The sequence below is a fragment of the Bidens hawaiensis genome, unplaced genomic scaffold (genome assembly GCF_021521415.1).
Source record: "Bidens hawaiensis isolate Kalapana, Puna unplaced genomic scaffold, B.hawaiensis_p1.1 tig00000904_1, whole genome shotgun sequence".
Lineage (NCBI taxonomy): Eukaryota > Viridiplantae > Streptophyta > Magnoliopsida > Asterales > Asteraceae > Bidens > Bidens hawaiensis.
In genome coordinates, this window is record NW_027491052.1 from 5,088,369 (window position 1) to 5,108,914 (window position 20,546).

Genomic DNA, 20,546 nt, shown 5'->3' on the forward strand with positions numbered 1-20,546 from the left:
CAAAAGATAATGTCAGTCACTTTATCTACCAACCAATGGGGTTGGTACGCATGCTGCGCCGAAAGTAACTATTCAGACATTAGATAGGTTAGGTCAACAGTACAGAAGATAAGACAACACAAAGCATACAGGCTGGAATAAACAGAAGATACAAGGGTTAAGCGCGGGAAGGCTGAGTGCGCGAGCGCGAAGGCTGGCACAAAAATCCTTAGCGCACTGCGGGAAGAATCACAATTCCTTAGCGCACTGCGGGAAGAATCACAATTCCTTAGCGTACTGCGTGAAGAACAAGAATTCTAAGCGCATCGCGGAAAGAACATGCATTCTTAGCGCGCTGCGAGAAGAGTTCTCTTCACGCATCGCAGGAACAAGATGTCTTCACGCAGGCTTCCATGTAAGGAGTCTGGCGCGTGGAGCTGCAGACATCCTTAGGCGGGAGGGACCAAAGGACAAGCAAAGAGGGAAACAAGGCGGAAAGAGAGGAGAGGGACGGGACAGCGGGAAGGAAACGAAAGGCGGGAGGGAAATAAATACTAAATAAAATACATATTAAAAATAAAGTAAAAATACTAAATAAATATTAAATCACCAAAAGAAAGAGATCGGGTCAGAGAAACGGGTACCTGGGTCGGGTCGGATCGGGCAGATGTCACAGTCTCCCCTACTTTAAGAAATTTCGTCCCGAAATTTATCTCGAAGTAGGTTGCGCGGAGAACAGGTGCGGGTACTTGATCTTCATTTGATCTTCCCTTTCCCATGTAAACTCGGCTCCGCGCTTGGACTCCCAGCGAACTTTCACGATAGGGATGCGACTGCGCTTGGTTTGCTTTACCTCGCGATCCATAATCTCAACAGGCTTCTCAACGAAATGCATAGATTCATCAACTTGAACTTCATCGAGTGAAATGTGAAGGTTCTCGTCAGCTAAACACTTCTTGAGATTGGATACATGGAACGTTGGATGCACATTACTGAGTGCGGGCGGCAGATCAAGTCTGTAGGCAACTTTCCCTACACGCGCGAGAATCTTAAATGGTCCAACATATCGAGGAGCAAGCTTACCTTTCTTCCCAAAGCGGACAACACCCCTCCAGGGCGACACTTTGAGGAGAACAAGATCACCAACTTGAAATTCGAGAGGCTTCCGCCTACGATCTGCGTAACTCTTCTGTCGGCTTCTGGCAGTCAGCAGATGATCACGGATCTTGGCGATTTTATCGGTTGTCTCTTGAACAAGTTCGGGTCCTGTGATTTGAGTTTCACCCACTTCGCTCCAACAGATCGGGGAGCGGCACCTACGTCCGTAAAGTGCTTCAAATGGGGCCATACCGATACTGGAATGATAGCTGTTGTTATAAGAGAACTCGATCAAAGGCAGGTGTGAATCCCAATTTCCTCCAAAATCAAGAACACAAGATCGGAGCATATCTTCAAGAGTTTGAATAGTTCGCTCAGACTGACCGTCAGTCTGAGGATGATATGCCGTACTCATGTCCAAGCGAGTTCCTAGCGCAGATTGGAGAGAATTCCAAAAGCGAGATATAAAACGGCCATCGCGATCGGATATGATGCTCAAAGGAGTACCATGGCGGCAGACAATTTCCTTGACATAAAGTTGCGCGAGCTGCTCAACACGGTAGTTTTCACGAATGGGCAGAAAGTGAGCAGACTTAGTCAATCGATCCACTATTACCCAAATGCTATCATGTTTGCTTGCTGTCAAAGGTAACTTGGTAATAAAGTCCATCGCTACACATTCCCATTTCCACGTAGGAATTTCTGGTTGTTCGAGCAAACCAGATGGGCGTTGGTGTTCAGCTTTTACTTTAGAACAAGTCAGGCATCTAGCTACGAACACAGCAATATCCTTTTTCATGCCAGGCCACCAATAAGTAATGCGCAAATCCTTGTACATCTTATCAGCGCCAGGATGAATAGAATACCGAGATTTATGCGCTTCACACAGGATATCAGCGCGAAGATTCTCATCACAAGGGATCCAGATGCGATTGAGATAGCAGAGTATTCCACTCAGATTAGGGACAAAGTGCGCTTCCGCGCCACACGCTAACTCGGCGCGAAGGTTACCATTACTGATGGATGCGCGCTGTGCGTCACGAATACGCGATTCAAGGTTGTTCTGAATCGGCGCGAAGTGAAGCTGAGTGCGCGGCAAGATACAGTTAAGCTGGCAGGGTTTTCGGCTGAGCGCATCGGCTACCACATTAGCCTTACCAGGATGATACCGGATCTCACAATCGTAATCGCTGATGAGTTCGTTCCATCGGCGTTGCCTCATGTTAAGTTCCTTTTGATCAAAGATATGCTGAAGGCTTTTATGGTCAGTGTAGAGGATACACTTAGTACCATAAAGGTAGTGTCTCCAGATCTTCAAGGCAAAAACAACTGCACCAAGTTCGAGATCGTGAGTTGTATAATTCTTTTCATGAACCTTAAGTTGCCTCGATGCGTAAGCGATAACCTTGCCTCGTTGCATAAGAACACAACCGAGACCTTGGTTGGAGGCATCGCAGTACACGACAAAATCATCATTACCCTCAGGTAGCGCAAGAACAGGAGCTTCACACAACAGACGCTTGAGCGTCAGAAAGGCTTCTTCTTGCTTCGAGCCCCAAATATACGGTTTACCTTTGTGCGTTAGAGCTGTTAAAGGCAAAGCGATCTTCGAGAAGTTCGAAATGAAGCGCCGGTAATAACCAGCTAAGCCCAGAAAGGAACGGATCTCAGAAGGAGAGGATGGCGTAATCCAGTTCTTGATTGCTTCAATCTTGGATGGGTCGACATGAATACCCATCTTGTTTACAACATGACCAAGAAACTGTACTTCATCAGACCAGAATTCACACTTGGAAAGCTTAGCATAGAGTTGCTCAGCTTTAAGCTTTTGCAATACCAATCGGAGATGTTGCTCGTGCTCGGCCTTGGTCTTAGAATACACCAGAACATCATCGATAAACACAATCACGAATTTATCCAAGAAAGGCCTACACACCCGATTCATTAGATCCATGAAAACGGCGGGTGCGTTGGTCAAACCGAAGGACATGACCAAGAATTCAAAATGGCCATAGCGAGTTCGAAAAGCAGTCTTCGGAACATCTTCATCGCGGATGCGCAACTGGTGATAGCCAGAGCGGAGATCGATCTTGGAAAAACAAGAGGCACCTTGGAGTTGATCGAAGAGGTCGTCAATACGTGGTAAGGGATACCGGTTTTTAATGGTGAGTTTGTTCAACTCGCGGTAATCAATACACATGCGAAACGATCCATCTTTCTTTTTAACGAACAACACCGGAGCACCCCAGGGCGAAGAGCTAGGGCGAATGAATCCTTTAGCTGTCAACTCTTGAAGTTGGCTTGCCAATTCTTGCATCTCAGCGGGTGCAAGACGATAAGGAGATTTAGCTACGGGGGAAGCACCAGGGACAAGATCAATACGGAACTCGACTTCACGAGCGGGAGGGATACCAGGAAGATCATTAGGAAAAACTTCAGGGAAATTACGCACGACAGGGATATCGCGAAGCTTCTTTTCTTCAGCAGGTTTAACCACATGGGCTAGAAATGCAACACACTTCTTCCGCATGAGTCTTTGGGCTTCGGCGCAAGACATAAGTTTAAGACCACTGGAGGGTTTTTCGCCGTAAATGTGAAGATCACCATTTTCTCGAGGTATGCGAATCAATTTCTTGGCGCAAATAACTTCGGCGCGATTCTTCGAGAGCCAGTCCATACCAATGATAACATCAAAGCTTCCAAGAGGCATAGGGATGAGGTCGATCAGAAAATCGTTTTCGTTAAGGTTAAGCGTGCAATCTTTAATCACCGAGTTAATTAAAATAGTTTCACCGTTAGCCAATTCAACTGAAAAATCCTCTTTTAAATCGCTGCGCGGTCGCGCAAGCTTCTGCTCGAAGGCGCGAGAGATAAAACTTCGATCGGCGCCAGTATCAAAAAGTACAGAGGCATAAAATCCGTTAAGTAAAAATGTACCATTAACTACATCATTATTCGCTTGCGCTTGGTGCGCGGTTATGTTAAAAGCTCGTCCACGCGTCACTTGGTTCGAAATCTGGTTCACCGGATTCGCTTGTGTGATTTGCACTTGTAGTCTCGGGCACGCGTTCCGGAAATGACTGGGATCACCGCAGTTAAAGCACGACCTGGGTCGTGGGTTTTGGTAGGTTGGTTGTGGGTTCTGCGGGTAAACTGGTGGTGTTGGCGCAATTGGATTGGCGGGAAGGACTCTACAGAACTCAGCAGAGTGACCAACACGGCCACATCGGTTACATTGTCGACACGGGACTTGAGGTGGGTGATGAAGTCTACAGGTTGGGCAAAAGGGTTGGTTTCCTGTGTAAGGTTTCTTAGTTGGCGGGGCAGGAAGTGCTGGATTGGTTAAGGCATAGTTGTGGACTACAGGAGGTGCTGGGTAGGTTGACAGTGGGTTAGGCGTGTAAACTGGAGGTTGGTATGCGGGTTGCTGGACAACGGGCGGGTTGGTAAGCGCGTAAGCTTGTCTGCGCCTACGTTTCTGGTTATGGTTTGAGGGTTCAGGTTTGGTTTCTGCGGGTTCAGGGACAGTCTTGGTGGGTTTGGTCTTCTCAGTTCCCCGCAGGAACAGGGTTCCTGCTCTGACATGGTTGTCGCTGAGCACAGCGGCCAACTCGATGGCGTCAGAGAGGGTTACTGGGTTTCTGGCCCATACAGAATCTTGAATTTCCATGGGGAGACCCCCAAGGAATTTCTCTATGGCTCGGCGGGAAGGGGTAACAAGGTGAGGGACCAGTAAGCTTAGCTCGTGGAAGCGCGTCGCGTACTCGCGCGCTTCACCGCTGTATTGCTTAAGATTCCAAAATTCCTCCTCCAGGCGCTTAACTTCGTTGGGAGGGCAGAATTCTCGCGTAAGAATTTCCTTGAATTCCTCCCATGTCATGCTTGAAGCAGCCTCTGCGCCACGCGCATGAGCTACTCCATTCCACCATGTAAGCGCTCTGGATTCCAGGACACTGGAAGCATACAGGGTTCGTCTGTCTGAGGGGCATTGGGTGTGGAGGAAAGTGTTTTCAATCTTCTCAAGCCATTGGAGCATCACGGTGGCTCCTTCAAGACCTGTGAATTTTGGAGGGTTACCCGCGTTGAAGGATTTAATGTTGTAACTGGAGGTATTGGCATTGTTTTGGCTCAAGGCTTGGGCTATTGCGGCGGCCATTTCCTGGGAACGTTGCTGTCTACGCATGCGCGAGGCTTCTCTTCTCTGAAATCGGCGAGATAGCGGAGGCATTCTATAAAAATTTTAATTTTAGTTAATATCTTAGTTTTAGCACAAAGTTTAAGAAAAGCTTGGTTTCACGGAGTTAGATACTATCAAAAGTTAAAGTAAAATAAATGACCCTAAATGCAGACTTAATAAAGGTAACAAATTCGAATCAAGAATCGATAATTCATGTATCACCATGACTTTCCGAATTCCCAATTTAAAATATACGAGCAAACGAGTATTGGAGATTGATGATTCATGTATCACCATGACTTTTCAATCTTCAATATAAAATATACAAGAAAATGAGTATTGGAGGTTGACAATTCATGTATCACCATGACTTTTCAAGTCTCCAACCTCAGAACATAATCGTAAATGGAAATTGAAAATCAACTATTCATGTATCACCATGACTTTTCGGATTTTCAAACCCAACAAACGAATACGTAAGAAAAATCAATAAAAATCGAAATTCGACAAAAATCGAAATATCGCGAAATAAAACATAAAATCATATACTGCGCAAGTGCGAGCATATTCATAAATAACGAGTAATTAACAATAAGCGCGCAAACATGAGATTTCTCTCATGCGCGAGAAGGGACTCTTAGGTATTCTAGGCCGTTACGTCTAACCACCTATCCTAAAGTCAACGAGCTCTGATACCAATCTGTAACACCCCGACCAAAGGCGGATTATACATCGGGGCGCCACATATTGTTTCATTACTCGTGACACTATTGGGTGTCAATATTTAATAAATATATTCATTCACGCATGCGCAACGTATACATAAGATATAAATAAACCAACATAATCAATATATTATAAATCAAAATATTCGAACAGCAATAACTTGTCTTGATACATTTTAATCTAGGTCCAAAAGTAAAAACGTCCTATGTGTCCACAAGCTCCAAAACAGCTACTGCAAACCTGAACATGTGTTAAAATAAAACGTCAAACACGTGCGTGTTGGTGAGAAATCAAGTTTAATAGATATTCATAGTTAATCATAGATAATAACAGTAAATCTGCGCGCAACATATGTTAATCTGGTATCTAACAAGGGTGAAATCAGATTGTGACCAAGCCTTAGATTCATAGCTCATAGTTCAATCCGTACTCCTAATTGAGCACAAAAACAAGAAAACTGTGCAAGTGTAAACAAAAGAGAAAACATAAACGATAGGTTCTCCCGTGTCTACCAATGGATCCATGAGAACTTCGGAATAGGCCGAACAAAGCGGTTAATGATACACACATACAAATAACAGCCAAGTAAATATCCATAACACATGGGATACTGCGCGACTAAAACTCCATAAACAGTTTAAGACTCAGTTTTGTACGAACACATGAACATCCCAAAACATTAAAACAAAAAGGGATTAGATACGAGATTACTCACTTGATAAAGATGCGATGAAAGATACAGCAAGAACCACTTTAAAATAAGCACAAGTTAACCTATAAATAAAGATTATTGTTTTTAATGATTTGTTTTAAGTCATAATTTAATAAGTAAATTATTATATATAATATATTACCGGAAAAGCAAGGCAGAACGGAGAGGAAGACGGAGGCAGAGAGGAGGCGGCAGAGAGAGCAAGGAGCAAGAGAACAGGAGAGATTAAGTGTTTTGTGTGTGTAGTGTTAAGAAAATAATACTATTATTTATAGGAAAACCCTAGGAGACATAAATCCAGAAAAAGGGGAAAAGGTTCCAAGACAAACAGAACAAGACGAAACAAAAGATAACAAAAGATATCAAAAGATATGGCAGCTGCAGGGGGCAAGATAAAGCGGACAGCGAACAGTAAAAAGGCATGGGCAGGTCAGATAAAGGTACTGGTCAAGCATGGCAAAAGCAGATCTCAAAAGATAATGTCAGTCACTTTATCTACCAACCAATGGGGTTGGTACGCATGCTGCGCCGAAAGTAACTATTCAGACATTAGATAGGTTAGGTCAACAGTACAGAAGATAAGACAACACAAAGCATACAGGCTGGAATAAACAGAAGATACAAGGGTTAAGCGCGGGAAGGCTGAGTGCGCGAGCGCGAAGGCTGGCACAAAAATCCTTAGCGCACTGCGGGAAGAATCACAATTCCTTAGCGCACTGCGGGAAGAATCACAATTCCTTAGCGTACTGCGTGAAGAACAAGAATTCTAAGCGCATCGCGGAAAGAACATGCATTCTTAGCGCGCTGCGAGAAGAGTTCTCTTCACGCATCGCAGGAACAAGATGTCTTCACGCAGGCTTCCATGTAAGGAGTCTGGCGCGTGGAGCTGCAGACATCCTTAGGCGGGAGGGACCAAAGGACAAGCAAAGAGGGAAACAAGGCGGAAAGAGAGGAGAGGGACGGGACAGCGGGAAGGAAACGAAAGGCGGGAGGGAAATAAATACTAAATAAAATACATATTAAAAATAAAGTAAAAATACTAAATAAATATTAAATCACCAAAAGAAAGAGATCGGGTCAGAGAAACGGGTACCTGGGTCGGGTCGGATCGGGCAGATGTCACATAATGGATCCATGAAAACTGCGGAATAGGCCGAACAAAGCGGTTAATGATACACACATACAAATAAACAGCCAAGTAAACGTCCTCAACACATGGGATACTGCGCGACTAAAGTTCATAAACAAGTTTAAGACTCTAAGTTTGTATGAACACATGAACATCCCAAAACATTAAAAGCAAAAAGGGATTAGGTACGAGATTACTCACTTGATAAACGATGCGGTGTAAGATAAAGCAAGAACCAACTTTAAACAAGCACAAGTTAACCTATAATTAAAGATTATTGTTTTAACGATCTGTTTTAAGTCTTGATTATAAGTTAGCATAATTAATAAGTAAATTATAATATATATATATTACCGGAAGAGCAGGACAGAACAGGGAGGAAGACGGAGGCAGAGAGGGAGGCGGCAGAGAGAGCAAGGAGAACAGGAGAGATTAAGTGTTTTGTGTGTGTAGTGTTAGGAAAAATAATACTATTATTTATAGAGAAACCCTAGGGAACACAATCCCTAGAAAAAGGGGAAAAGATCTCAAAAAGTAAAAGATTCCAAAAGCAAAAGATATCAAAAGATATGGCAGCAGGGAAAAAGAGAAAAAAAAGCTGACAGGGAACAGTAAAAAGGCATGGGCAGGTCAGTTAAAGGTACTGGTCAAGCATGGCAAAAGCAGATCTCAAAAGATAATGTCAGTCACTTTTTCTGCCAACCAATGGGGTTGGTGCGCATGCTGCGCCGAAAGTAACTTTTCAGACATAAAGCAGATTAGGTCAACAGCACAAAAGATAAGACAACACAAAAGCAAACGGCTAGATTAAACAGAAGAAAACTCAAAGGGTTTAGCGAGAAAGCTCGAGCGCGAAGGCAGACACAGAAGGTCAAGAGAGCGCGAGCGCGAAGGCAGACAGAACCAACCTTAACGCGTCGCGGGAAGAACTACATTTCTAAGCGCGCCGCGGGAAGAATCACATTTCTTAGCGCGCCGCGGGAGGAACTAAAATTCCTAGCGCGCCGCGGGAAGAACTATAATTCTTCGCGCGTCGAGGGATGAACTACGATTCTTAGCGCGCTGCGAGAAGAACTACAATCCTTAGCGCGTCGCGGGAAGAACTACCGTTCTTAGCGCGCTGCGAGAAGAATTACAATTCTTAGCGCGCTGCGAGAAGAGTTCGTCTCGCGTATCGCTGAAACAGGTGGTCTTCACGCAGGATTCCTTGTAAGGGGTCTGGCGCGTGGAGCTGCGCAGACAACCTTAGGCGGGAAGGAACAAAGGACAAGCAAAGAGTTAGAAGAAAAAGAGGGAAACAAGGCGTAAGGGCGGGACGGCGACAAGAGGGAAAAGAAGGCGGAAAGAGAGAAGAGGGACGGGACGGCGGAAAGAAAAAGAGAGAAAGAGGCGGGAAGGAAAATATATATTATTACTAAAAGTAAAATATAAGTATAAATAAATACTAGATCATAAAAGAAAGAGATCGGGTCAGAGAAACGGGTACCTGGGTCGGGTCGGATCGGGGCAGATGTTACAGTACGGTGCACATTTACCCCTACTTGACAAAATTTGATGAACCCCAATTAATGATTCTTTTTGTTGGATGGCTTTCTCAAACATATTACAAGTCGAGTTCCATCTTGTTGGACAATCCCAATTTGGCCCCAACCATTGACAATTAGCTTCTACACAAAATTTTTTGTATCTTGAAAATGTTTTATTGTTGCTAAAAACATCTCGTAACATTCTTTTAAAATTGTTTCTTTGCGTTTCGATCACGTTTAACCCATCTTGCACGGCCAAGTTGATAATATGTGCAATACATCGGCTATGAAAAAACGCTCCATCACAAATAGGTTTATACTTTAATTTTAAATGGCCAACCGCGGCCGTATTGTTGGACGCGTTATCAAACGAAATTGAAAAGATTTTATGTTCAATCTTGTATTGTCGAATGACTTTATCCAAGATTTGAAAAATATTTCTACCCGTGTGCGGGTAATCAAACAATTGAAACGCAACGGTTCGTTTCATCATTTGCCACGACTCGGGGTCAACCCAATGAGCCGTCACACAAATGTATGAGTCGGGCGAACCATGAGGTACCGACCACACATCCGTTGTTAAGTTTACACCAGTTTGTAAGTTTGAAAAGTATGAAGTTAGTTCGGATTTAGCGTTTTTCCATGCTTTAAGACAATCTCTTCTAAGGGTCGAACGACTTACGTGTTGGTAGCGTGGTTGAACATAGTTTTGCATCATCTCCGTGAATTGAGGGTTGTCGAAGTGGTTGAAAGGAAGTGTTTGTTGAATCACAAAGTTTGAAAACTGTTGACGTACCGCTTCAACGTCGTACGTAAACACCGCTCCTTGATTCGTCATCTCCGGCTGCTAACTACTTCCCGATTCGTCCTTCAAGGCCTTGCAAAAGGGCCTTTGTACATGCGCTTTTAAAGTGGAGTTTGCATCTTTGCCATAAAACTTCAAACAATGTTTGCATCGAGCTTTTTGGCTACCGTTAGACATTTCGCATAGGTCGAAATGTTGCCAAACATCATGGTTTCGTTTCGTGGGGATGACCCGAACGACCGTTTCTCTCGTATTCGAGGCACCCATGTTGACGGATGAAGCAGCACTTTGGGAGGCCATGATAATCGACTACGAAATAAGAGTGGTATACTCGAGTATGAAATAAACGACTACGAAATAAGAGCGTATGGAGTGGTAATGTGGTATAATTGAGCGTGAGATAACAAAATAATCGCGTATGAAATAAACGTTTAGAGCGTTTGGAGTTTTATAATCGAGTGTGATCTAACCAATACCCAACCTAAACTATATATAGATGTTTGTGGGGGTAAAATGGTAAAAAAAAAAAACGGTCCAAAAACAAAAAAAACGGTCATATAGCCGTTATAAACCGGTTTTTTTATAAACCGGTTAACCGGTTTTTCCATAACCGGTTAATAAAAAAAACCGGTTTTTTTATAAACCGGTTAACCGGTTTTTCCATAACCGGTTAATAAAAAAAACCGGTTTTTCCATTAACCGGTTCGTTAACCGGTTTTGGATCTAGAACTTGTAACCGAAAGACGAACCGGCGGTTTCTAAACCGGTCAAACCGGTTTTTAAAAAACCGGTTTTCGTAAAAACCGGTTTCCGGTTTAAACCGGTAAACCGGTTCCCCAACCGGTTTTTTTGGCCATCTCTAGTAGTATATATAGTGTGATAAAGTTTAAAGGGAAATTAATAATTTAATCATTTTATAAATATAAAATAAATGGAGTGCAAAAGGAAGGTGATTCATTATTGATCTATAACATATTTATTTATTAGTTTGGAGGGAAAAAAAAGTTATGAGTTTTAACCACAAACTGGCACGTGTCCATATACGTTATTAGAATAGTAAGATTATAAAAGGAAATCTATAGCTACAATAAAAAGGATTGTGGTCCAATCAGTGTCTGCTATGTGTTTTGTTATTCTTTTTTTATTTTCGAAATCTGTTTTGAGAATTTATGATTTGAAACTAAGAGAAATAACAAAAATGGTTTGGTTTTGTTGTCTTATTGCAAGATTTAGGTCTTGAGGTCAAGCTTCTTTGAGGCGTTTTTTTTTTGTTTTTGTTTTTATTTAAAAGTAATAAAAAGAAAAAAAAATAGGAAGCTGCTGTTGTGGTATTGTTTTGTTGTTGCAAATTGCAAGTTCCGAGTTCGAGCCTTCTTGAGACCATTGTCTTTATTTGAAAGTAATAAAAAGAAAAAAAAAAAAAAAGGAAGCTGCTGTTGTGGTATTGTTTTGTTGTTTTTTGTAAACAGAAATAGAGTTTTGTATAATTACATATACTTAATCAAGAAATGAAATGTAAGGTGATGTGGTATTTTGGTTTTTATTTTTTTTTAAATACGTTAGTTTAAGGAATTATTTTTTTGGTTTAGTTTTAAGGAATTATTTTTTTGGTTTAGTTTTGATACCGTAAAGAACGTTGCCGATACCAACCGAATTCTTGTTTAGTTTTGAAAACTTACGGAAACAACCTATTTTTTTGGTTTAGTTTTGATACCGTAAACCACGCGCAACGCGCCGGGTAACAACCTAGTTTGTATAATTAAATATCTTGGCTTAAAACAAGAACTCAAGAAAGCCTACGGAATTCAATCGCCCCTCTCTTAAACAAGAGAGAAATTTAAATTAAATCTCTCAAACAAGAGAAAATATAAATTAAATATTGACTAATTATAACTCCCCCTCTCTTAAACAAGAAAATAATATATAATATAAATTAAACTAGAGGATCCCCGGCGCATTGCGCCTTAGCCGTTCAAGGTGTGCTTTTTTCTATCGTGTGTCCAAAACGTACGCAAAGGAAAATTGGTCGGTATCAGTTTGAAATAAAACATAACCCGAGTCAACCTGTTAGAGATGATACATAACCTGAGTTTGACCCTTTAAGAGATAATAAATGACCCGGGTTCATCCTATTAGAGAGAGAACATAACACGTTCGGCTCGTTAAAGATAAAGCATAACTCTAATCTACCCGTTAAAAGATAAAATATAACGCAAACCAACCCGTTAGATATATAATACTTTTCGAATGACCCGTTATAGATAAAATATAACCCGTGCATATTATTACAATAGATATAGTCATTCAAAGTTGAAACATTTCTTTTCACTATGAACTTGCATATTATTACAATAGATATAGTCGTTGAAACATTTCTTTTCACTATGAACTTTCATTTTTTACTACCAAGGGTAATCCATTCGGATAATCATCATAGATTTACATTAGAATTACTTTTGATTTTCATTCGATTTCATTCAAAAATTTAAGTATGCGTGAAATAGAGAAAAATATCTTCCTTAGTGACATGATAATTCACATCACCAATCAATTTACTTGTTTAAAGTTACTAAAATCCAACCGTTTAAAAATCTTTTTTAAACAACTGATTTTAACTCAAATTCGTATTAACCTGTAGCCCAACCCACCCAGTACCACTTTGCAAGATATATACTCAAATATAAAATCTTATTCATCAAGTTTACAAACAAACACAAACACTATTTTTTGTTTCATCGCTGGATAGAAAAGGGAAATAAAGGTTTATTATCCACCTTCTATAAATATCAAAATTTTTATGCCTAATACCCCATAGATTGTTCGAACCGTATATGAACAATAATCAATTTTAGCTCGAATGGTTTGTAGTGGAACCCTACCCTCCCTGATCCATTCAACATGCGCAATTTCTTTTCCGTCGATACGTCCTGCAATTTGCATTTGAATTCCTTTTGTATCTGCTTGTTCAGTTAATTCTATAGCCTTTTTCATCGCTTTGCAAAAAGAAACTCTATTTTTCCGAATCGATATCAATGGATCCCTCGTGACTGCCTAGAGGAGAAGAATAGGTAGGGATGACAGGATTGGAACCCGTGATTTGACCCAAAACAAAAGCGCTACCAAGCTGCGCTACATCCCTTTCATTTGGTCTACAGCACCGTATGTCAAGCACCCATGTATGATCACCACCATGAAAACGCAACAGAACCACCATTCCTAGGAACAGCAATAAACAATGGCACAAAGATAATCACAAAACATAAAAAAACATATCACACCAAATCCAAGGTTCATAAACATTGCGATTCATTTCTTCTTAGCTGCAGCCTTGGTTATCTTCGCACCCGTCGGGTCCTTCTTGTCCACACTCTTGATCACACCAACCGCAACCGTCTGGCGCATATCCCTCACCGCAAAACGCCCCAAAGGCGGGTATTCAGAAAACGTCTCAACCACCATAGGTTTGGTTGGAACCATCTTCACAATACCCGCATCACCATTTTTCAAAAACTTAGGCTCCTTCTCGAGTTCCTTACCCGACCGCCTATCAAGCTTGGTCTGCAGCTCAGCAAACTTAACAGCAATATGAGAAGTATGGCAATCGAGCACCGGTGCATACCCATTCCCAATTTGTCCCGGGCGGTTCATAATAATAACCTGGGAAGTGAACCCTGCAGCACCCTTAGCCGGATCATCTTTCGAGTTAGAAGCAAAATATCCGCGTTTAAGATCCTTCACCGCAACATTCTTCACATTAAACCCGACATTATCCCCAGGAACCGCCTCCTGAAGCGCTTCATGATGCATTTCCACTGATTTCACTTCAGTGGTAAGCCCTGACGGGCCAAAAGTCACCAGCATTCCGGGCTTAATAACACCCATCTCAACCCGTCCCACGGGCACAGTCCCAATCTCACCTATCTTGTACACATCCTGAAGCGGGAGACGAAGTGGCTTAGCCGAAGGCCGCTTCGGTTCACTCACATTGTCAAGTGCTTCAAGCAATGTTGGACCCTTATACCAATCTAGATTTGTTGACCTCTCAATCATATTATCCCATTATTGATACCTATGTTAATCTGCATCAAGAATAATTATTGCTAAGCCTCCCGTGCTTATTAACCATTCTCCTACAAAATTTAGACACATAATAATTAATACCAAGCATCATAAGAAACTAACAAAAATGTCATATGCTGCAGTCAACAAAGTCCAAACACCTTAACCACAGCATCACCATCATGAATAAACCCAAACTGAACTCGTATAAAGCGCTTGTAACATCTACAGCAGGACAAAGACAACAAAACCGAAACCGTGCGTGTCTGAGGTGTGATCTTTACTGATCACAACTTCCAAACCTTGACCTAGGCTGCAATGTTTTTTATAACATTACATTAGTACATGAGAACCCCCAATTAGTAACCCTAAATAACAGCTTGACAATCAAGAACAAAGTAGGAAAACTCAAAATATCCCAATTTATTTACATAAAAAGCCTAAGAATATCGGCAATAAGTAGACAAAGTCAATCAAATTCATAGTAAGGGATAAGAAAAATACCTAATGCAAAAAGGAATTGCCACCGCCCACCTTCCGCGTTTCAGTGTAAGTAGTAGCAACGAACCTCACAACAGCCGTAACCAACGCAGCCTACCTCTTCGCCGTCATAGCATCAACCTGAACCACCACCACCCGCTTCCCCATGCCTGTCGGAAGTAGCGGCAGCCAACAAATCACCTAATCACTCATCAATTCCAAGTCTTCAGCCTTAATCGAATCTCAGGCAGAGGAATTTGCGATGAAGGCTGTGAATTGTCCAAATAAGCCTGACAAAGAAAAGGAAATTACAAACATACCCTTTGTACTGTAGCAGCACTTCTCTTTAATATATAGTATAATATAGTTAACTAAATATAATTGGCATTAGTTATACTCGCTTAAACAAGAGAAAAATATACTTAAATATAATTGACTAAATATAATTGGCATTAGTTGGCTTAAAACAAGAACTCAAGAAGCTTACAATATAAGAAGGTACACCTAAACAAGAGAAAAATATACTTAAATTTATAATTGACTAAATAATTAAAACATCTTGTTTAAATCGCCTCGTCTAGAATACTCTCTTAAACAAGAGAAAAATATACTTAAATATAATTGACTAAATATAATTGACAGTAGTTATACTCTCTTAAACAAGAGAAAAATATACTTAAATATAATTGACTAAATACAATTGACATTAGTTGGCTTAAAACAAGAACTCAAGAAGCTTACGACATGAGAAGCTACACCTAAGCAACAAGAGAAAAATATACTTAAATATAATTGACTAAATATGATTAAAATTTCTTGGCTTAAAACAAGAACTCAAGAAGCTTACGTGTGACAACCCGCTAAAAAGGTCAATTTTTAGTACGATGCTTAATCATGATTTCTTAACGTCAATTCCCACATTATTAAATTTTGCAAAGTTTAATCACTACGAGTCTAGCATAGGCCGCATATGCACGATACATTACATATAAGTAATTTATATTTATCTAAATCTGAACTATAGAATTCAATCATCCCTTCTAGAATACTAGAGAAAATACACCTAAATATGACATTAGTTTAATAAAAAACCAAATCAGTTTTACATAATTCAATCATCCCTTCTAGAATACTAGCTTGAACAATAAAACTAACAATATGAGAAATAGTTTAATAATAACCAAATCAGAACTATAGAATTCAATCATCCCTTTTGGAACACTAGTTTGAACAACATGAGAAAATACACTTAAAATATAATCGACATTAGTTGGCTTAACTTGGTGGGGCAACTCCTTCCTCTTCTTCAAGAAGAGACGCCAGCAATCCTGGAACCTGCCCATCACTATCCCACAAAAACGAGAGGCTCCAACATGAGCAAAGGCTCGTCTGTTTTGGGAGCATCCGCCGGTTCTCGATCCTGCGGAACTGATGGTTGCTCCAACACCTCAATGCCTCCTTTTTTTTTTTTTTTGCTAAATGTTCTTTTAGAAGCCAATATTACTTGCTGCATTAATCGGTTTGTTTTCACCGCGCTTGATGTGAATCACTTTACAAGAGTCAAATTGATGAATGAGATCTTTGTTGTAGGAAGCCAACATTTCACTTTTTGCCTTGTACAACCCATTGATCTGTCCGTGAGACTAACATGGAGTCTACGTGCGCTTCGATATGGTGAATGCCTAGATTTTGGGTAAGCGTAGGCCTGCCAAGAAGCCCTCATACTCCGCTTCGTTATTCGTACTTTTGAAGTCATGTTTTCCTGGTTCACCAGCCTTAACCTTGTGCCCAAACCTTCCTCGCTTGACACGCCATCTGTGAGCTTGGTCATGTACTGGCGCGATGGCAGGCTCTTGCTTAACTTGACATTCTTTTACTTTTTTTTTGGCTGGGACCTTTGCCAAAAAGGCTGCCAAGATATGACCTTTTATGGCGGGTCGGGGCTTGTACTCCAACGTGTGTTCTCCCAATTCGATTGCCCGTTTGGCCAATCGTCTTCTGGCTTACTGAGGACATTCTTTTAACTTGTAATATGTTAGAATATTAATTGGGTGCCCTTGAAAATATTTGCGGAGGCGACGAGATGCGTAAACCCGTGCTAGCACCAATTTTCCAACATGGATTATTTGGTCTCCGCGTTCTCCAATGTTTTACTGATATAATAAATAGGAGTTTGGACTAACTTCCTATCCATCAAGAATTTCCTCAATTACCATGTGAGACAGAAAGGTACAATGTTAATGGTTCACTCGTGCGCGACGCTGTTAAAGTTGGTAGCTCCGTTAGACAATTCTTCACTTCCTGAAAGGCCCGCTCTGCCTCTGGCGTCCATTTAAAGTGAGATTTTTTAGGTAGTTGCGAAGCGCTGTCACAAACGGAAATGATTTTGACGCGTGATTAGCCAAAAATCGATTTAGTGCAACCAGCTTGCCATAGGACCTCTTTAAGGGAGGAAGGTGAAGGCATCCTTGCGATGGCTTGAATTTTCTTGGTTAGCTTTGAAACCATCACGTGTGATCATAACTCCCAAAAACTTTCCTTCAAACCAAAAGAATATTTACTTGGATTGAGTTTCATACAAATTTGTTTAAGCTTTTGGAACGCCTCTTCGATATCCCGGAACATTTGATTTCTTTTGGAACGCTTCTTCGATATCCCGGAACATTTGATTGTCCTCAACACTTTTGATTATTAAGTCATCCATGTAAACCTCCAAATTGTTACTTGTCTACTCCTTTGACGACTTGATCCATAAGACGCTGATAAGTAGCTCCCGTGTACTTGAGGTTGAATGGCATTATTTTGTAACAAAAGGTGCCTTGATCTGTTCAAAAGGCTGCCTTATCTGTTTAAGTCCTTAAAGTCAATACACATTCTCCAGGTACCATTTCTCTTGGCCACCATGACTGGGTTTGCTACCCACGGATGGTCCCCCATTTAACAGGTCTTATACTTGTTCGTTCATCGCCTTAGTCTAATCGTAACCCATCCAGTGGCGAAGCCACATTGTAGCCACCGGGTTCGGTCGAACCTGGGCTTTTTTTGGTTTTATATATAACCTACAGTGTCGAACCAACGAGTGAACCCGTTCATTTTCGGTGAGCGAACCCAATGTCATTTTAAAAAAATATATATTCAAACCCATTAGTTATGAAAATTTTAGTGTATATATATATGTTTTGTAAAATATGAATACTTTAAAAATTGCTAACAGACATAAAAAATGAGCCAATAGTAATCCATATATAAAAAAAGAGTCCAAACTATTCGTAGATAATAAACCAAACCCAATTAACATTCTCAACTATAATACCCAAGTGAATTAAATAAAAGAACAAGTATAACATTCATCGCCTCAGCGACCGATAAATTATGTTTCTATCGACCAGACGGCCATCGCCCCATCGTCTTTGTCAGTTCACCTCAAGGCTTCACCATCGTCTTACCTACCGGACATCAACCAGACGACAACTAAGATGGTCGATCGACTCTTTCTTTATTTGCTTCATGACTTCAATCGATCCTGATCTCATGACGAATCTATTCTTGATTTTGCGTAATCAGATGGATGACGACTATGTATTATGCTTACATTTGTTATATTGAAAATGGATTCTTTTTTAAAGTCACGATTGAAGATGCTACAAATCATTTTCAAAACATGAAAATACGTAAGGAACAATTATAATATGTATTTTTTTATTACATATGACTTTGTATTTTAACATAACTTCAATCGATCCTGATCTCACGACGAATCTATTCTTGATTTTGCGTAATCAGATGGATGGCGACTATGTATTATGGTTACATTTGTTATATTGAAAATGGATTCTTTTTTAAAGTCACGATTGAAGATGCTACAAATCATTTTCAAAACATAAAAATACGTAAGGAACAATTATAATATATGTATTTTTTATTAAATATGACTTTGTATTTTAATGAATACTTATGATACATTTATTATTATCGTGATATTGCAGTTTATTTATCTCATCAATTAACCGATCCGACCCATTGAGCCCGAAAAGTGACGTCGAAAAAAAATTAAGCACCGGAAAATGCCGAACCCATATAAAAATTTTTCTAGCTCCTTCGCTGGTGCTTCCTGTGTTGAAAAACACGTATTGGGACCGATAATGACAATCAAAGTTGTGATGATCAATGGGTTTTTCAAATAGGGACCGCCTTTTACTTTTGGAAATATGATAGGTTCCCCCGCCAATCATCATTATTTACCACTGACCTTTTTATGGCTGCGAGTTCTCCCGCACCTTAAAATCTTTAATCTGTCTCTTCGGTGGACCCCTGTCAATGCGGACGAGTTGATTTCCGGCTCCATGCCTAACGGTTTTAAGCAAGTGTTCCAACTTTCTTGACTTAAATCGCTAACTCAATTTCGTCCTTCAAGCTAACGCAGTCATGTGTGATGTTCATGTCATCATGAAATATACAATGTTTGTTGGGATTAAGGTTCTTTCTCTTGTCATCGGCTTAGCAAGCTTTAAACTTGACATTTTCAATAGTCGGAATTTCAATTGGAGTCTTCTTAAGAAGAGTCCACTTGCGCTCTCCACGCTCGCGGTTCTGATGTTTACTCTTTTGCCCAATCAACGCTCGTGCAATAGGTTCGTGGAAATTTTCAGTGGCTCTATCTGCGACTAGATAGAAGACTTCTCTTGTTTATTAGCTCTGAAGTTCTTCGTTTCTCCTTGATACATCTGGTGCGGGACATTCTCCCCAAAACTTTCTAGGTTTCTGTAAGAACTTTTGCGATTGCATTATCGTGTCCCAAGACTTGGGCATTCCATCTCGACCAGTTAAATAACTGATGAGATCATCACTGCGGGCGTTCTGTGTCACACCCCAACTTAGGGCCTGGGAGTGTGACTAATAGTTTGTACATGTTTAATAGTTTAAGGTTGTAAGGCAGAAGTCTTGATTAAAATATTATTATATTTCGAAAGGTCAGGAATTAAACACCCGATAATTAATACAAAAGTATTTTAACTTGTAAAACCATAATTTACATTATTTTAATAGTAAAACTTCACCCGAGCCATCAGATCATCTAATGGCTACTATATCTATAAATAATCTATTCATGATTATTTGTAAAACAGTTTTATAAAATAGTGAACATGCTAATTTAAAACATTTATGAAAACCTTTAGTTCATACTCAAAACAATCAGTGGCCCTCTAAACTAAAGTCCCAATTATATCACATTAGTCCAGCTCTATAGACTGACTCAATGAGACGGGGACCTGGTACCACGCGTGGTAGGGTATGCCTAGCCTGAATGCCAGCAGATACTAAAGTTTCAGGGATACATTTTCCCATGTAAACTTTGGTTTCTGGGTAAATGACTCGCTTAAAGAGTTTTATAGATATGAGTGTATTCACCTTTGTTTTGATCACGCTTTCACTGATTATATTCTGAAGTTACCTCATACCTATAGTATGAGATTAACCTTGCATAAATATCTAGATCTTTTCAAAAGATCTAGCTTCAGACCTTTATTTTGTTTTGCATAACCATTACCTTGATAAATCATTTGTTTTATAAAACATTCAGAACTTTCGTTTATTTACCTTGCATAAATATCCTCTTTTGTTTATTTACCATTTATATGCTACTTTTCTTCTTCATACAGAAAAGTATATATTAGGTTTCTTGCTCATGAAGAAACGTTATTTTGATATTGACTATACTTTTCACATATAATATTTTATGTTTTTAGTATATAAAGAAACATTATTATAATTATACCCTAAGGCTTATGCAAAGTATATTTAGCTTGATTAAGGTATGGGCTATACCTCCGACTAGGGTCTAAGCCAAATATAAT

At 40.3% G+C, this 20,546-nt stretch overlaps 1 pseudogene; it reads right to left on the reverse strand.

The window, feature by feature from the left end:
* Positions 1–13,431: 13,431 nt before the first annotated feature.
* LOC143545787 (elongation factor 1-alpha pseudogene) lies at positions 13,432–14,207 on the reverse strand (annotated as a pseudogene).
* Positions 14,208–20,546: the final 6,339 nt, after the last annotated feature.